The sequence below is a fragment of the Periplaneta americana genome, chromosome 11 (genome assembly GCF_040183065.1).
Source record: "Periplaneta americana isolate PAMFEO1 chromosome 11, P.americana_PAMFEO1_priV1, whole genome shotgun sequence".
NCBI lineage: Eukaryota > Metazoa > Arthropoda > Insecta > Blattodea > Blattidae > Periplaneta > Periplaneta americana.
Genome location: NC_091127.1, coordinates 34640665 through 34660812, shown reverse-complemented (window position 1 = coordinate 34660812; position 20148 = coordinate 34640665). Strand labels below are relative to the sequence as shown.

Below are 20148 nucleotides of genomic sequence, written 5' to 3'. Positions count from 1 at the left end.
TAATCTGTACTTCACAATATTGCAGTTCAATGTCTAACGAAAATCAATGACACTTGTACTCGTTGTTGTTAAAATAACAATAATAGTGAACATTTATTTTACTCAATCTATTACAGCGTCGAAACACAACTGCTGGAAAGACAAGCGCGTTACAGTGTATCATGCTCTACTCTTATCTCCCGATTGACAGCCAATGGCGTGGCGACATTCAGTTGAAGGTCACGTAATGTCTGTGACTCTCCCAGGACATCTGGAATGAACTGTAGTCTACCATCGTCAACGTGTTCGTACCCAGGGCGGTGACTCACTCGCTTCGCTTCATATGCGTCAGTCCGTCTCTTCATTATATAACGTGAAATATTGTGTGTGCGTGCTTTTTCAGTGCAGTATAAATTTATAATTGGTGTCTTCAATACAGTTCGGGTAACGTGAAATATCGTGTGTGCGTGCTTTATAATTCGACACTGTCTTCCGCTGTGGCTCAATTGATATCTTTTCTGCGGATTCAGGTTCGATTCCCGGTAGGAATGTGATGTTACATGGCGTTTACAGTCCCACAAAGGGTATTATGCATTTGTGAAATATTCATCTTGTAGAAGGTGTCGTCACAAATTTGTAAGACAGTTTCCAGGAGTTCATCCTCCAAATAAACGTACAATTTATTAAATTGCACTCTCGATGCACTGAAGGAGAATATTCGTGGTGAAATTAATGCTATTACGAGGAAGGAGCTACAGTAAGTGTCCAACAACTTCTTCTCAAGGTGTCAGGCTTGTATTCGCGCCGAGGGACTACACTTCGAAAACTAAGGTAGGTGCTTATAGCATCAAACACGCATGAAATTTCCCGGAGAGTGTTGGTTATCTCCCGCATCCCGCTTCCATGCTAGCGTCGGGGAACTCGCAGTGCGAAGATCCTGTAGTAGTAATTTTGATGTCAGTAGTAACAGCTGACCCATGTTAAAATCTGTAGAGGTGTGTGCAGGGGCCCGTTTCACAATCTTACAAATTAACAATTTACAAATAACAAGTAAAAGATTACAAATGCTTGTAAATTGTGTTTTACAATGATATTTTACAGTGGCGTAGCATGAAATTTTGAGCAGGGGAAGCTAACTCAAGTTGTCTTTCATGCAATATGAGAAAATGTATTACAAAAATACAGTCTTAAAATAAATAGTAGTCAATGTCAAGTCAGCAGTCGAAGATTGGTTGGAACATTATTAGTAATACCAATAAGGCATGACCTCAAATGAGACGTAATAAAATACGATTTCACGGTTTACACATATCTCTTAACAAATAGACACATATACTTATAACATTAGCTCACTCCCTGTCATACTCAGAGAAATCACAATATTAGTATCATTACGTAAGTATGCGTCTGTCTTTTGGTTGTGTCCTTCATTGACAGCAAGGGAGTCGGTCATTTGTTTTTTAAATCACACTTTTGTTCGTACGTCAGTCTTGATAATACAATTGTCCTAAAAAATTCAAGTAAATTAGTGTCAGGAACTGTTATTTCACTCATTATTTATTATATCAGCCACAATGCACACTAACACTTCAACGGAACACAACTGACGAAAAGGGATAACTCGGAAACTACTTATTTTAAATGTTAAAGCTAGCTTCTTTGCGAGCCTTGCGACTAGGGTAGCTTAGAAGGGATGGAAAATCTGCGGGGTGGATTACACAGAAGAAACCGGTCTGCTTGGAAGCTGGTGTGTGCAGGCTTCTTGTTTACTGCTGCATCACAAATAATCCTGAGCTGCCGCATCACAATATTTAACGCGTAAATATAAATTCTATTAAAATTAATAAATAATTTTCTCCATAAACTGCAGGTTTATTATGAAATTATTATTAACTGGGGAAGCTAAGCTTTTTAGCTTACATTGACGCTACGCCACTGATATTTTATTAGTTTGTAAAGTCTGACGAACTTTACAAAATCAGCTAAAGAAATTTACAAATACGCATTATTGGTTACACACGATCGCCAACGACAGTTTACAAAAATCGCTAAGGAGCAGAGCTGAAGTGGCTGTATTTTTACTACCATCGATACATATGTTTATATTTTGTACTAAAATAGATTATTCTAAGCTTGCTGATTCATATTTCACTAATAGAAAATATAAAGTATTGTTAAAAAAAATTAAACGTATTTAGATTTTTATATATTGGCGACAATGGAGTTTCATGTGATGTGATGTGATTGGTTGAGTATAGCAATACGTCTATTACTTGAATGACCAAAGTTAGCACAAAATTCAGTCAAATAAGTAAATAACAGATTTGGTCCACGTACAAATATACAATTGATAAAATAATTACGATGTCTAACCACAAAATCAGGTTAATTTTTTGTATTGATCCATCAGTATTTATTAATGTTGCATCCATAACCTCACAAACATTAGCGATCCCATCAGCAGCATAAAAATTATGTGCTATAGTAAATAACATTTTGGTGATCAAAACCCTGCCCCAAATTTAACTCTTTTAACAACACCAACTACCTTGTGGGCACTTTTGCACACTGATATCTTAGAAATTCCGTGCTTATCTGCTAACCCACGGAACTGACTGCATCCAATGCAAAAAAAAATACAGTTCTCGCTTTGAGGTTAGGGGCTAGGGCATCACTTTCCTCTTTTGGATGTTGGATATGAGAGATTCCAGCGAATACCGCGTAAGTAGTCTCGTTATTGAGATTCCAGCGAATACCGCGTAAGTAGTCTCGGTATTGAATTATTTATTTTTGGTGCAGGGAACTTCTTTATTAAGTGCGAGTATTTATTAAATACAGTCTTCGTATTTACGCGGTATTCTTAAGTATAGCGCGGGACTCATTCGAAACCTTTCATTAAATTTATATAATGATACGAACATGTTATTAATTCTTGCCCGGAGAATTTTACGTATACGTCTTCGTTTGATTAGGCCTAAATTCAATATCTTCGTCTGAGTCATTAGAACTCCTTAATACTGTATTACCCAGTTACTCAAAAATTAATTTAATAAGTATGCGTTTATTGTGTTTATTCATAATTTGTTGCAATATCAAACTTTACACATCTCAGAGTAAAATTTACACGTTTGTAAAATTACTCTTCATTGTGAAACAGAATACTTGTAAAGTGAGCAAAATTAATTTGTAAAGATTTGATTTCCTTTGTAAAGTTCAACATTACAAATAAAGATTATGAAACAGAAATTTACAATTTACAAGCAAAGTTTACAATTTATAAAGATTGTAAACATTGTGAAACAGGCCCCAGGACTGTTCTGAGATTCTTGCTACTCGTGCGATCGAGGCACTGTTCTCAATAAAGTCGATGATACGAGTGGGTTATGGCTATGAGCAGTGTTGCCAACAGTTGTTCGTATAATCCCACTAGATGACTTTCGAAAACCCGCGATTTTCTAACAAATATCTCTAGATTTTAATGTATATTATTGTTCAATAATAATAATAATAATAATAATAATAATAATAATAATAATAATAATAATAATAATGACAATAATAATGACAATAATAATAATAATAATAATAATAATAATGGTCATGATAGAGCATCCGCCCGCCAATGTAACGAATATTGCACACTTTTATCATGCCCAATGTGGCGCTATGAAGCAATTTTGAACACTTTTATCACAGACACAACATATTTAAATTCTTATTGCACTATATATGTTACCGTTAAAACCCAAAATCCGACAAAACCAGTTTCAACTAATTTGAAAATGTAGATAGAAAGCGAATTTTAGTAAGATCTAGAATCAATGACAGGTTAGGTTTGGTTTGTACTGTTTCTCTTTTTTTTTTTAGGCTTTTAATAATAATCCGTGGCGCTACAGCCCGTGAAGGGCCTAGACCGACCAGCCGGCTGTTGGCCTCACGCCCACATGTCGAAGCAGAGGTGGACGATCATCCAACCAGAATGGAGGTATCGTGTGGTTAGCACGATGATCCCCCCAGCCGTTATAGCTGGTATTCGCAACCGGATTTCGCTACCTATCGTAGCTCCCCAAATGCATCACGATGCTGGGTGGGCACCGGTCCCATACACTGGCCGAAATTTAATGAGAAAATTTCTTCCCCCAAGAAGACTCGAACCAGCGCGCATTCCGTAACGCGAGTCCTAGGCAGGATGCCTTAGACAGCGACGCCACGGCGCGGGACTTTTTAGGCTTTTACCAAACAAAAACCTAAACAAACCAAACCTAACCTGACATTGATTCTAGATCATACGAAAACTCACTTTCTATCTATCTTCATTTGCTTAAACTAGTTTTTACTAGTTGAAACTGGTTTTGACGGATTTCGGGTTTTAACGGTAACATATATAATATGGAATTGTCACTACATTAACACATCCATTATTTCACAAAACACACACTGAACGAATTACATGTAATTATCAAAGCCGCTTATAATGCTAATATGAATTTCATTTCAGAAACTTTAAAGATTAAAACCGCTAGTATTCCCGCTAAGCGGGATAATATAATAGATTATCCTGATGTATAATAACGGAATTATATACAGTAGTTTCAAAAATAAACAAAGAAACTTGTGAATTACATTAAATGAAACTGAAAACCAAAAACATAATTAAAAAAGTCTCCGTACACTACAGTTTATATGCATTCAAATCACCAACCACTCTTCATTCGGTGGTCAGTTGGACCTTCTTTTGTTTTTCATGCGTTAGGCATTGTTTGTACTAGTTTTCTTGTTTTCTCTATCTCAATGTTGCCCCATTCCTCTAGAATTTTTCCCTCAATTGTTGCTTGCTTCTTATCTTGTTTTTTTCAGCCTTCGTTTCATTTCATCTCATAATTGTTCTATGGGGGTCATGTCAGGGGATTGGGGAGGAGTTTGGAGCTTTTTTTTTTTTGTATTGTACAATAACCAGAGCTTCATATTTGAGGCAGTGTGTTTAGTCATTGCCTTAATGAAAGATAATTGCCTCACTGATGTTGAGTTTTCAGCATTGTCGTGTAGTTTTTCCTTCAGGATGTTCAAATATTGTATCCAGTCCATACCACTGCCACCGGGTATATACCCATTTGCAGTGTGAATAAATACATACATACACATACATACATAGTCCCGCCCACAAAAAACCAAATTCCCCAAATCTGCACCACTCATGCAGCACAAACAAAAACACTATCTCCTCCATGTTTTACAGTAGGGCACAAATTCTTGCTCTGTAATTGTTCACTTGGCTTTCTCCATATCATTGTCCTACCATCCGAACCGCTGAAGATGATGACTGAATTCCAGAAGCCCTGCAGTTTGTTAACATGCTCCTTTGCAAAAGCTAATCTCTTCTGCTTGTTGACGTTGCTCATATAGGACTTCTTACGGGCAACTCGGCCATGGTAACCTCCTTCTTTTATGACATTTCCTATAGTCTGAGATACCACCTCTACCCCATAACCTTCTTTAACCAAGACCGCCAGTCTCTGTGCAATTATCTATGGATTTTCTCTGGCGGATTTCAATACTGCCCGTCTATGGTTGGATTCCAGTTTCTTGGATCGTCCTGATCGACTTTTATTAACCAGTTATTTTGTGTCATTGTATCTTTCAAACATAATATTGTACAGAAGAGGGGTTTTTTACATTTTCTGCTTTTTTTTTTTTAACGACTGTCCCTCCTTTCTCAACTTAACAATTAACTCTCTAATTGGTATTGGTATTTCCATTGTAGTTCCAAGACTTCCTGCGTCTTAACTTACTATAGTCACAGGAAACTCTATACTGACCCTGTAGCTTTCTGAACAACAACAAACACAGGTATTCTTGCACTAGTGCTGTCCGTACGGAGACTTTATGTACTGGTAGTTTTGAGTTGTGTTGTGTCGTGTTTACAGGAAAATGTACAGAGGTAACTGCGCCGTTTTCTGTAGGTATTAACCGTAAACAGACGTAATAGTAAAATATATTTTTTTACTATATACGAGTATTTAATCAGATTTTTTTCACAAATGTTAATAGGTGAGCCTGGTGTACGGAGACATTTTTTACTGACTATGTGTAGCCATGTTTCTTCTGGATACCTCGTCAGAATAGTTTGTGCGAGATCGTGCGTATTTGCTTGCTTTCCGCACAAAACCAATACGCAGTAAGTGTAAAATACCACATTCAGTATTCCCAACGTAACACATATAACAATTTCCCTCTTCTTACCGCTTAAGCGCCATATTCATTTTACTGCTTTAGGCTTTTAACATATTATTTTTAGAGACGTTTAACATAGTAATAATTATAAATTGGAAACTTACCACTGCAATTTCACCTAAATTGCACTGTTAATTATTGTTTTAAATACACTCAGGGACAAAAAACCGGACACTTCTATATTTGCTTGCATTTTGTTGCCAATTATTTCAAAATGAAACAAAACCCATTTAAACAATGTAATGTTTCATTTAGCACCTTATACGCCAACATTTGAAAAAAAAAAACAATTTGTGATGAGAAAATTTACAAAAAATTACAAAGGGCGTATAACTATGGCATCGTTTGGTCTAACTGTTTTTTTTTTCATTTTATGGTGCCTTAAACATTAAAAACTCTTTTTAGTGACGTGCTCTGGCTTGAATAACTGCATCCATAAGTCTTGGCATGCTCTCAATTTGGTTAGCAATGTCTTCTTGAGGAATAAGCTCCCATTCTTCGCCAAGTGCTCGCCTCAACTCTTGTAACGATTCTGGTCTCGGTCGTCTATTCTTAACACGCCATCCCAGCTTGTCCCACGCCTATTCAATTGGGTTTATGTCTGGACTCCTTGCTGGCCATAGAAGAACATGGATTCCCACTCCTTGGAGATAATTTCCGACCGCATGGGCAATATGCGGTCGTGCATTATCATGCATTAAAACAAAATTATCGCCTACAAATTGGTCAAATGGCACAACATGATCAGCCAAACATTCATTTATATACCTATCAGCTGTTAGTCTTCCATTTCCAACAAAAACCAACTCTGTACGAGCATCCGTACACACTCCTGCCCAAACCATCACTCCACCACCTCCATACGGCACATTTTCGGAAATGCAACACTGTGAAAATCGTTCTCCCCTCCTTCTCCAAACTCTTTCACGTCCATCAGGTGAGCACAGATTGAAACGGGACTCATCGGTGAACAGAACACAGCTCCACTGTCCATTTCTCCAATCCCTGTGATCATTTGCAAAACGCAGTCGTTCAACTCGATGCATCCTGAGAAGTCTGGGACCAGTTGCAGGTCTACTTGATATCAGTCCACTTGCTTTCAACCTCCTTCTAACTGTTTTGGCCGAAATTGGGCGTCCATGCATGTTAACAAATTGCTGGGCTACACTAGTAGCTGGCAGGTTGCGCTGCCTAAGAACTCTCAACATCATATACCTGTCTTCATTTGGATTTGTAGCTCTTAGACGACGCGAACCTGGTCTTCTGGTGTATTCTAGGGTCTCTCTATACCGTTTTATGGAATCATGGGTTGTGCTTCTAGCCATATTCATAACATTTGCAATGTAACGTACACTGCGTCCATCATCGTAAAGGGCTACAGCTCGAGCCACATCTTCAGGTCGCATCTTGTTTTAAGACAAATGTTACAACCCCACTTAAACTCAGAAAATGTAAAAATAAAGAAATAACGAATAATAACGATAATGAACCACAAAATGGATGAGACAAATTTGTTGTAGCTGAGACTCCGAAAACAAAATTGGAATATTTGGTTGTAATGGCTTGTTTATAAAAGAAAAAAGAATCAACAATGTATACACGTCTCCATAACAACAGATGGCTGCCATAATATTGTATGAGAAGATAATGTTTTGCAAAATACCAGAAAATATTAAAGTGTCCGGTTTTTTTTGTCCCTGAGTGTATTTGCAAAAATTAAGTAAATTCTACAACACTACGAAAGTTACTGCATTTGTAATGCAAGTAACATTAAGGAAGCCGTGACAAAATCAACAAGATTCCAGATGCCGATGTTATTACTGCAATATGTTATATAAATAATATTGTTAAAATATTAAAATCAAAAATAAATCATTACATAACCTTACCGTTTGTTTTAAGTTCGCATTTATAGACTGGGGGAAAAAAACACAGACGTATATCACGGCCTGCTGGAATATAGTAAACACAGAAAACATTTTATAGCAACAATGTTGAAGATAGATATTTTAGTTTTTAAAAGTTGCCGTCATTGAACAGAAACCAAGATGGAAATTTCATTGCAACTAATTAGAAATTCCTCTTTCAGGTATGTAATAAACGATCTTCGCGTAAAATAATGTACGATACACGATCGGTATGTTTGTTTTCATGTTCTCGGAAATTAAAGAAGCTCAACTACGTTTCGCTTTTTCAATATTTTCCTCGAACATTAAAACATCAACATACCGCTCTTGTAACGCATATTACTATTCTATGGCGATGGCTCGCAGAATGTCTCGAGGAGTATCATATTTATTACAGTCCTGAGTTAGGTCGAGAGTGTAGTCTATATCATCCTGTTCTAATGGATTTTCTGGGAGCAATAATGGGCATGGCTTAAAGGATAGCCTATATCTAGTTTTTCCTTTTCCTTCATAACTTTCTGTAGGAATCCCTCTTGTGTCTTTAATCTTCGGGGTCCTTGCATATTGCTGGGGTAGTCAACACCGGGTAGGCGGATTAGTTTTTCATGGATTTTAAGTGCAGATTGGACAATATCAGTCTTCATATCCTGGTTGTCTCCTCGTGGTGCACCCTGGAAACGCAAAAGGAGCGGCTAAATAATTTACCACGCCTGCAGGAAATGGTAACCAACAATATGAAGCATAGAAACCGTCCTTCTAGGGACCACGTCCTCAAAATAGCACAATGGAATTGTGGAGGACTAACACAAAGTAAAAGAACAGAGTCTCATAATAATACTTACTTACTTACTTACTTACTTACTTACTTACTTACTTACTGGCTTTTAAGGAACCCGGAGGTTCATTGCCGCCCTCACATAAGCCCGCCATCGGTCCCTATCCTAAGCAAGATTAATCCAGTCCCTACCATCATATCCCACCTCCCTCAAATTCATTTTAATATTATCTTCCCATCTACGTCTCGGCCTCCCTAAAGGTCTTTTCCCCTCTGGCCTCCCAACTAACACTCTATATGCATTTCTGGATTCGCCCATACGTACTACATGCCCTGCCCATCTCAAACGTCTGGATTTAATGTTCCTAATTAAGTCAGGTGAAGGATACAATGCGTGCAGCTCTCCGTTGTGTAACTTTCTCCATTCTCCTGTAACTTTATCCCTCTTAGCCCCAAATATTTTCCTAAGAACCTTATTCTCAAAAACCCTCAATCTCTGTTACTCTCTCTAAGTGAGAGTCCAAGCTTCACAGCCATACAGAACAACCGGTAATATAACTGTTTTATAAATTCTAAATTTCAGATTTTTTGATAGCAGACTAGATGACAAAAGCTTCTCAACCGAATAATAACAGGCATTTCCCATATTTATTCTGCATTTAATTGCCTCCCGAGTGTCATTTACATTTGTTACTGTTGCTCCAAGATATTTGAATTTTTCCACCTCTTCGAAGGATAAATCTCCAACTTTTATAGTTCCATTTCGTACAATATTCTGATCACGAGACATAATCATATACTTACTCTTTTCGGGATTTACTTCCAGCCCTATCTCTTTACTTGCTTCAAGTAGAATTTCCGCGTTTTCCCTAATCGTTTGTGGATTAGGAAAAATAATAATAATAATAATAATAATAATAATAATAATAATAATGTCTTTGTATGAATCTATTATATATTTTTGACTGCTAATCCGTCTCTGATTAATAACATGTTATGGTTGCTAAAGTTTTGGCAGTTCATAGAAAAATATGATTTTCTGTTGCGGTAGTGTTCTGAATTGTCTCGTCCGGGACACCGAATTCTGATGAGGGTACGGCCTATCGTTCCCACAACACCCGGAAATTAATCTCTTTGATGGAATCCAATTGTTACAGATCTTAGTTTTTTCCTTGAAGGAAATGAAATACAGCGTATAGGGAAAAACGCAATAATGTTCGACACATCTTCTGTTATAGACAGTGCTGTGGTGCGATGAATGTTGTTAATATCACCAATCACAATGTCAGATGTCTTTGTCGCGTACGATCTTGACGATAACAATAAGTGAGACGGGATTATTTGGATTAGTAGGAAATTCCAACCTTACTTTCACTAACAATCACACGATTCCTTTGGACAGACGAAATCTCGAAATATACTATCCACGTACCTATTCCTCAAATGGATCCCCTCTTTCCACATTAACTCCAATTTGACAATAGTCTCTGTTTAAATAACCCAAGTACAATATTTCGTTTCCTATTCCATGGAATCGCGCTGTCATTTTGTTGGAACTTGACCTTGATAAATTCCTCATAATCAGTCCATTACGAGCATCCCATCGATGCTAAAGCGTCGTTAAATAACTAAGTAAAAAAAGTTACATGTACAGTACATATCAGTGGGGTTACGACTGATTGTTTTCGAAGATCTACATTTTTCAACCGATTCTTATTATATTTTGGGAACTCACTTACCTATACTCATTGTATGCTGTGCCAAGTTTCAGTTGTATTGTGTAGGTCACTTAATTATCAAGATAAACTTAAAATTACATTATTAAATAAGTCATTTCATTTGATAAGTCCCTTGCGTAATACTGTAGTATTCACTTCTTCAACTTGGTAATAATTTTTAAATAGTGGGCTACTTTCCAAATATGTAGAAACTAGAACAATATTGGATATGTTTTAGTTCTTACGTGAATCAGAATGGTGGACATTGACTGAACGAATGGCCTAATGATCCTCAAATTATTTGACTCATTATTATTATTATTATTATTATTATTATTGTTATTGTTATTATTATTATTATTATTACTGTTATTATTATTATTATTATTATTATTATTATTATTATTATTATTATTAGTATTATTATTATTTCACTCTTTCTTGTTTTACGGGTCTCTTTACTTGCTTCTCATAGTAATTTTCATATCCAGCTCCGTTTCTTTCTTCTTTCCGTTGCCTTCTTCCTTCCTTTTTCCTGTTGTTTCTTTCCTTTATTTGTTCTTCCCGATTTTATTGCTATTTTCCATATTTCCCTCTCCCGATTCTTTTCTTTGTTTTGTATTCCAACTTCGTCTTGTTTTCTAGTCATCATTCTTTCCTGTCTGACTCAGTTGTCGCTCCTTTTAGGAGCAGTCCGCTCTAAAATCACAAGTCAAATTGATTGTCTATAAAAATCAGAGAAAAAATTACAAGACCTTTGCTTTTGTCCGGACTCGATAGCTTTATGTGAACTGGTAGTACTGGGTGTTCATTTCAAAGTGTGTCATGACGTCACTGTTGTTGGGTCACCGATTTGAAGCGAGTTTCATATATGTTAGAGAAGTTGCCTATTATTTAAGGCGTTCTTCAATCTGAACTTGAGAACGTGTACGGTATAACTTGAACGTCGTAGCAACAGATGGCGGTCTGTACGGTCTGTGTGCTACCATAACCTCTTTCGAACTGTGTTTTGCGCCGGCAAGTCGTACGCAGGGTATTTGTTATCATCGGTTGCGTACGGTAACATTCCACAACACAAATCAAATGCTCCGTGTCCATGTTGACCGTCGAAGTTAATGTCAACAAATACGTAAGTAATCGTCTTAACCCTCTCCCCATATCCCGACAGTACGTATTTCCAAACAGTTCACATTCCTGCCACTACCGGCGTTACCGTACGTATCGGCACGTACTCTTCAGAATGAACGCCGTACTTGCTAGCCAGCTTCTCTGCCTCTTAGGTTATACACCTGAGCTGCGGAAGTGTAGGAAGATTGAATTCTCTAGGCTCATCAGCTAGCCACGTGACGGCATACAGCGAGCCAAGACACATTTTGAACTGAACACCCAGTATAGTGCCTAATAAAAAGCTGTGTGACGTCACATCTACAGTCGACCTGGTTGGCGAGTTGGTATGGCGCTGGCCTTCTATGCCCAAGGTTGCGGGTTCGATCCCGGGCCAGGTCGATGGCATTTAAGTGTGCTTAAATGCGACAGGCTCATGTCAGTAGATTTACTGGCATGTAAAAGAACTCCTGCGGGACAAAATTCCGGCACATCCGGCGACGCTGATATAACCTCTGCAGTTGCGAGCGTCGTTAAATAAAACATAACATTTAACATTTAACACATCTACATATCACCCTGCAGCTGGCCGAGAGAGAGTAATTTAAATTGCCGCTACGAAAATTACCAATACATAATTATGTTACAAATAACTTGTTGTTAGGTTTGCTATCAATGACAATACGACCTGTGCCTCAAAAAGCTACGATAACATATGTACACATTATGTAACATAATGTAATCTAATTGTATGTATGTACGAGTATGTTATGTTATGTTATGTATATATGTATGTATACTTCTTAGTTCCCTTACCTTCTGATTGAGGTTCTGACGGACATGCAGACTACATCTTTATCAGGCAATACATCTCACTTGACGGTATGTGTCAGAGGAAGAACAATATATTATTGTTTCTATACATACATCTGAACTCTGATTTAGTAGTAATATGTTACTAGTTAGCGATGTATGCAATGAGGAGGAAAGGAATATTATCTCTTGGCTAAGTTGCCTGATGGTTGATGCCTTATTGGTATCACGGGGTTCCTACCTGTCTTCTACAGTGGACTAAATAAGAACACATAAATTGCTTTTAAATTTATTTCAGTCTGAATCATTTTCACCAGCTTTATAAATAACAACCAATTCCTTAAAAATCTAAATATACTCGTAATAATAACCGTGTTATTTTCGTAGCAGAATTTGTCATTGTTCCATTAGTATAAGAATGTTAAATAGCCTATATATTGTTGAGGTTAATTTAAAGTTAAATAATTTAATTAACTGGCTGTTACTGTAATAATACATAGACCTATGTAGATATTCGGCACCTGAAAAATGAGAAGATATAAATGCAATAAAATTATTAGCTGTTGTGCTGGATATGATATTAATTTTGACAGTATCAGAAATAATTATTTGTCCTTATGCATATTTATGTTTAAATTTAAGCACCATAGAAAATAAATATGTAAATTCATAATCTATTGTTACTTAAACTTTTGTACAGTACACAATCAAAGAAGCCGAGATTGTAATCCTCTTTGCTTTCCATGTTCCTTGCATGGAATACCGAGCAGAGACAGTTGAAGATAGTTGGCGCGTCATGGCTTGTATTTGCAATGGTGAAACTGTGGTGATCGCGTAAACATGCATAATTCGGTATTTAAGCTGTGAAATTCAGTGTATTTTTCTGGTGCTATGAAAATAATGAACATGCCTGTGTAAAACTGTCTTATAGAACAACTGGTAGATGCAGAATTACGTGGTGAATTTGTGTCACAGTTTCAGGATTGTGGCAGTCGAAGTACGTCATAGGTATAAATATAGCGTCATTATGATTATTAATATTAAATTACGTCCTGCAAATAGCATATGTTGAGCTGTTTTACTTAATATGACAGCTGCCTTCATTTAATGTAATTAATATTGATTATCTTTGTGATTAATTGCCGTTAAATAGATATTTTAAATGTCAGGATTTATAAAACGAGTTGAAGGAGATTTTTAGCATTTCGATCAAATAGTGTAAATTCTTACAGTCAATTACTTAATATTACATACATTGTATCTTTATATTATTACATGATGTAGTATTTACAAATTATGACAAACGTTTTTACCAATAAATTTGGCATCTTCAGGTCACATTAAAATGAGCAATTTCCGTTTCTTAATTGACCGTCTACTCATAGTTCCGTTAAATAAAAAGAACTACCGAACAGAATATAAGTAGATCTTACATTTAGCGCAAACTAATGGCTTCAATAAAAGAAATATTAGGCCTACTAATTTGATACGTAAACGTAAATAAACTTCAATCGGAAACTAAAACAAACACTACTTTATTAAGATCTGAGAAGAAGGATAAGATTACTAACTGGAAACCCATGACATTTTTTGGCAACGTTTCGTATAAATTAGGTAATTTCTTCAAAAAAGAAAAAATCAACGTGGCCTTCAGAACGAATAATAAACTCAATAACATCATTCCAAATAACTTACAAAACCATAATAAATTTGCTAATAGTGGAATTTATTTATTGCAATGCAAAAACTGCCCTAGTAAATATATATGACAAACCAAGAGAAATTTCCGCATACGGTATAGGGAACATGTTTCCGATTTCAAATATAATAGAAATAAGTCGAAGTTTGCAACACACCTAATCAACCATAATCATGAACTTACAGCTATAGATGACACCTTCCAAGTTCTAAAAACTGTCAATAATTATAAGTACATGAATGCTGCAGAGGAGTTTTACATAGCCTCCCAGTCTAATAATAATAATAATACCCCTTTACTTAATTAACAATATCCTAATTTAAATAACCCTCTTTTCAAGATTGTACAGAAATGATTTCGGTTTATCCATTAGATTTGCCTGGTACACAGTTTCCTTCTTCCGCTACATTCCTCAGTAAAGTTCAGTCGTGTTGCTACATCAGTGGACTCAAGTCAACTTCTCCTCAACCTTCTTGTAAGTATCGTTAATTCACGACATCAAAATGTATATCCTTTTTAAAAAAATTTTATTAAAAAATTCTTTCACATTACCCTTTTATACTTCACAGGGCATTGACTCCATACGTTCATAAACAGAAACACGATCGTCCTATATACTGTAGCATATTTTCATCATTTTGGGAACTGCACCTGCATAAACTTGAAGATTGGCATGCCTTCTTTCTTCGTTATGTACACTTCTATGTTAATACAGTGTTATCAGCATATTCCACGATATCTTGGTAACATCATCCTGGTACACGTATTTTAATGACGCTGCTCAGACTGCCTATTATACCTGTTTTTAATTTTTAACGATTGTGTTTAACTGGAATATCTTAAGTGTTCATTTTATGTTAATATGTTTTTAATGTGACCTGAAGATGCCAAATTTATTGGTAAAAGCGTTTGTCATAATTTGTAAATACTACTTCATGTAATAACATACAGGTTCAATGCATGTAATATTGTTAAGTAATTGATTGTAAGAACTTACACTATTTGATTGATACTATACTTATCGGACCCAACATGCCTTTAAAATTAGCATTTCGGCTACAAATGAAAGGGATCTATGTTCGATTCCGGGAGACATCAAAATTATTTTTTATCCCATACGAGTTGGGTGATGTAAACAAGTACCCTACGTTCACAGCAGAACTGCTTGAAGCTTTATATAAATAGTAATATTAGCGATAACATAATAATAATAATAATTTATTTATTATTTATTATTAATATTTGTGTGCTGAACAACAGCCAGAGACCAATTATAGTTCAGCACAATACACAAACAGAAGATACAAAGGTGTACAACAAAATAAATAATATCTTAAATAAACAAAAACATACATAAATAAAATTGAGAACAAGAACAGTAAAAACTAATAATCAAAACGAAACTATACCTTAAAACGATCTAAATTGTGCCCATGCAAATTGGCATATTTTATGCATCTACAGACTGGAGAAAGTGATTTTGAATTTCTGTTATAAATTTTTTTTTGAAATCTTAAACCTTTTGTAGGAATACGAAGGCTGGTATTGTTTATGATAGACTCACAATCAATAACATCCTTGATAACTTTGCAAAAAAAAATGATAATCAAGGTTTAGACGTCTAGCATAAAGACTACAACAGTTAAAATATTTACAGGTAATCTCATAGTTAAAGTCAGAGGAATTGGGTATATATCTAAAAGCACACAAGGAAATAAATTTTCTCTGAATATTTTCCAATTTAACCGAATCGGTTGAAGTAATGGAATCCCAGGCTACAGATACATATTCAAGTTTAGATCGAACCAAAGTAAAGTATAGAATTAATAGTGACTCTGGAGTAGAAAAAGAATAAGTTATAGACCTTATTAAACCAAGCATTCTTATTGAATGATTATAAATATAATGAACATGATCGTGAAAGTATAATTTAGAATCGAGTAGTACACCAAGATCTTTAATAGAATTTTTCCTAATAATACAGACGTTATTAAAAGAATAATTATATAATAAATAATAATAATAATAATAATAAATGTAATTTCTGAGAAGATATCGGTCTTTTACAAGATATGTGACAATTAGCATAATGCCAAAGATTATGTGAAAAGATTTCAATGATCTTAAATCAATATCGTAATAAACAATACCTGGATCTAATGGATACTACAACACGGAATTTTACGTTTTTTGGTAGATTGAGAGTTTTCATAAAGCCGAGAATCAGTACACGTATGCCTTGCATATATAAATATATTTCATCGTTAGGGTACCATCTTTGATAATTCTGGAGGACGACCACTCCACGATTTTCAATTTTTTTTTTCACATACTATGATTATATGCTCGATTCTCGAAAGGTAATAGAAAAAAAATTGGATTGTAATCTAACATAACCTACCACTTTACTATGATATACCCAAGTACGTACTGTATTATATTCCCGTGCAGGAAACCATAATGAATCACGACCCAACCTAACCAAAACCAAGCTAACCTGGTAATGTTATGTTTGTTTATGTTAGCTTAGCTTATTTTAAGTTAGTTTTGCTTGGGTTAGTTAAGGTTAGGTTAGTTTAGATTGTGATAGGAGCATATAATCATGGTTTGTAAAAAGAAAGTTCGAGAATCGTGTACTGGTCGTTCGTCAGAATTACCCATCTTTGCTTCATAATTGGGGTGTAATAGTGGCTGTATCTTATTCTTCAGTAATTCCCAATACTTTGGACTAGGCCTACTATTTCGGAATGAAATAGCAATAGTACATTGGGTAATTTCATAGAAGACGGGCACTCAGTTGAATGTAGTAAGCATTACTACTTTTTTTATTTCAGAGTTAAATGTTAGTGATCTTTTAGTGACTTTTATATGTTTGTTCTAGGTTTTTATACTAGGTGTCGCCGTGATTTTCTTTTAATTTGATTGGTTATTGTCGTCACTTGTCCTAGAATTTTCATTAATTTTGAATGGATAATGACGTTGTCAGTTGTTCGTGGTTGTTTGACGTGAGTGGCTAAAACTGTTGAAAGTTTGTCATTTTATGATATTTGTGAAAGATGTGTGAACTTAGAACAAAGTATTAAATTTTGTGTCGATTTTGGTTAAGTTCTTTCGCTGGTGAATAAGAATTGTGTTGAATGTTGAGGAGAAAACTGTTTTTATGTGGTTTAAAGGAATTATTCGCTGAATTTTCTGTATGAGTTAAGGTTTAATAAGTGTTCGAAGAGAATTCATTTTGTGTAGGCAAAATACATGGTTTATTTATGCGAAGTTGACTGTACGATAAAGTGTTGGTTTAGTTCCTTATTGTCTGCATAGTGTGTTTAAATTGCCTTAAAGCCTGTGTCATATACTGGAAGTGAAGTGGTTGTCCTTGAAGACATCAATGAGAATTGAATTTTACTTGATAAGGTGATAAATTATTATGATTTGTTTTGTGTTTTAGTGATTTTTTGGGGTAAAGTGCGGAAGAAAACTGCCAGAAAAGTAATGCCAACTGTGAAGTTCGAATGCCACCAAACACCAAAAAAATCAAAGGTGAAAAATTAAATATATTTCAATTTTTTTGGAGGGCTTGTTCTTCTTTAGAAATATGAATATATATTTGATTTTCCATCTTTGATTTTGTGATGTCTGGTAACATTTGAACTTCATAGTTGGTAGAACGTTTTTGGTAGTTTTCGTCAGCCATGTTGGATTTTGCCCGTCTTCTAGGATATTACCGTACATTGATTTCAACAGTTACGATTATTATGATAATAATAAGAATCCCTAATAATTAAAATAATAGACTTAATAAATAATGGGCATTTTCTTCACATTTACGTTACCATGCTTTACATATACTAGATATTTCCTAAGGATGTGCCCTTTTTTCCAAAGCATACCAAAAGTTTAAACTAACCTAACCTGTCACTGATTGGACCTTATCAAAACCCACAGAAATGAGATGTTCGTGCTGTTGTCTACCCTTTCTACTTCACGAACGATCCTGCATGCACTCCCCTCTGCGCCGGTCACAAATTTCCACACTTATTTCTGTGCGAAATTAGTGTGGGCATTCAGTACTTTCTTTTGTGTATGCTACATAGCACTTGGCTAGAAGCCAAGAAGGTTCATACATGTTTGTACGTTAATATGGTAACGCAATGAAGAACTATTAAATAACAGAAGAAAGCAATACATTTATATTTAGTTACGAAGTAGCAATAATGCATTGACTTGAGGCAACATGTATGATGACTATTATTTCTACTATTGCAGCTACTACTACTGCAACTACTGTTACTACTACTATTACTGCTACTAATAAACTACTAATACTCTTAATACTACTATTACTGCTGCTACTACATCTGTTGCTCCTACTACAACTGTTATTATTACTACTACTACTACTGCTAATACTATTACTGTTGCTACTACTACAACTGTTATTACTTCTACAAGTACTACTCTGCTGCTGCTAATACCTTACTATTACTGTTAACCTATAACTGCATAAAGTTATTAATGACTTCAAAAATGCGTTTCTGAGTTAAAGTTTGCTAGTTGGTGACTTAAGTATGCTTTCATATCAGTTTTAAATTTATGTACTTTCTGGGATAAAAATTACGGACAGTCCCATAAATAGGACACTATGCATAATGGTTAGTGATACAGAAGTTGACTAGAATAACCCCTCTTTGTAATTCAAATAATACTTATGTATTTGTTATGAAGCAGATCTACTACTAGGCCTACTATTACAACTGTTGCTACTACTACAACTGTTACTACTACTGCTAATACACTACTACTACTACTACTACTACAGCTGCCATTCTCACACAAGCTTACGCACTGTGCAACACTATTTTGTGTGATAAGGGTAGAAACATTGGGTCTATATGACTATAGGATATCGTTATTTTTTTATGAGAATATATGTTGGCTAGATTGGAGAATGGAGTGGTCATATCATGACGTCACATTATGGATGGCGGTGGTTAGGTTGGTACTTAGGTAAATTTTTTTGGTGGTTAGTATTGATGAGGTTTGAATGGCGTACCGGTAAAGGATGTGTTTGGATGGTGAGTAAATCATTCTATTATTTGTTTAATTCGTGAGTCGTTGTTAGTAAATCATTATATTATTTGTTTAATTTGTGAATAGTTGTGCTACTGGTGATTTGTTTGGGAATGGAGTGTGTTGCTGGGCCAAGTGGTGTGAAGCGAAGGACCGAACATACTATTTCTGATTCACCATCGGATACTTCAGAATCATCGTATGATGAAGCACCTGCCGTAGTGCCTCGGGTTGGGGATTTTGGGGATGTTTTGAGATATTCGTTTTTAGTTTTATTATTTCAGGATTTGGGGAAGGATATTGCGTTTTTGAGGGATAGGGTTTAATTTCGAGTGAGTATTTTTGTCCAAAGTGTAACAGGGGAATGGTCGAGCGTTCTGTTTCTGATAGCCGAACCAAGGATCGTTTCTTATGGTACTGCCGAAAGGATAATGTTTGGCGGTCCATAAGAAAGGGTTCTTGATTCCGCAAGAGTAAGTTGTCTCTTTTAAATATTATGTGTTTGACTTTTATGTGGGCCTGGAAGCAACGGATAAATTTTGTTGTGAATGAGTTACGTGTGAATGCGAAAACTGTGGTAGATTGGTTTAGTTTTTGTAGGGAGGTATGTAATAAGTTTGTTGATAGGAGGGGGAAGTTTGGGGGGGTCGGGTAAAATAGTGGAGGTTGATGAGTCGTGTTTTGGGAAAGTTAAGTATCACAGAGGGAAACCAGTGAAGAATACATGGGTGTTTGGTGGGGTTGTTCAGGGTTCTGGGGGGCGGGATTGTTTTTTTAATGTAGTTGATAGAAGGGATAAAGTAACTTTACTGAAGCAAATACTCTCTAACAATAATACTGGAAAGCTTCCCTGTT

The 20148-nt window shown here is 35.6% G+C and overlaps 1 long non-coding RNA gene across 1 annotated transcript in view; it reads left to right on the top strand.

Moving 5' to 3' along the window:
* Nucleotides 1-303: 303 nt before the first annotated feature.
* Nucleotides 304-20148, top strand: part of LOC138708595 (uncharacterized) — a 112348-nt gene continuing 92503 nt past the window's right edge. The window contains exon 1 of the long non-coding RNA XR_011334713.1: nucleotides 304-814. This is a non-coding gene — a long non-coding RNA (uncharacterized lncRNA). The remainder of the gene's footprint in view (nucleotides 815-20148) is intronic.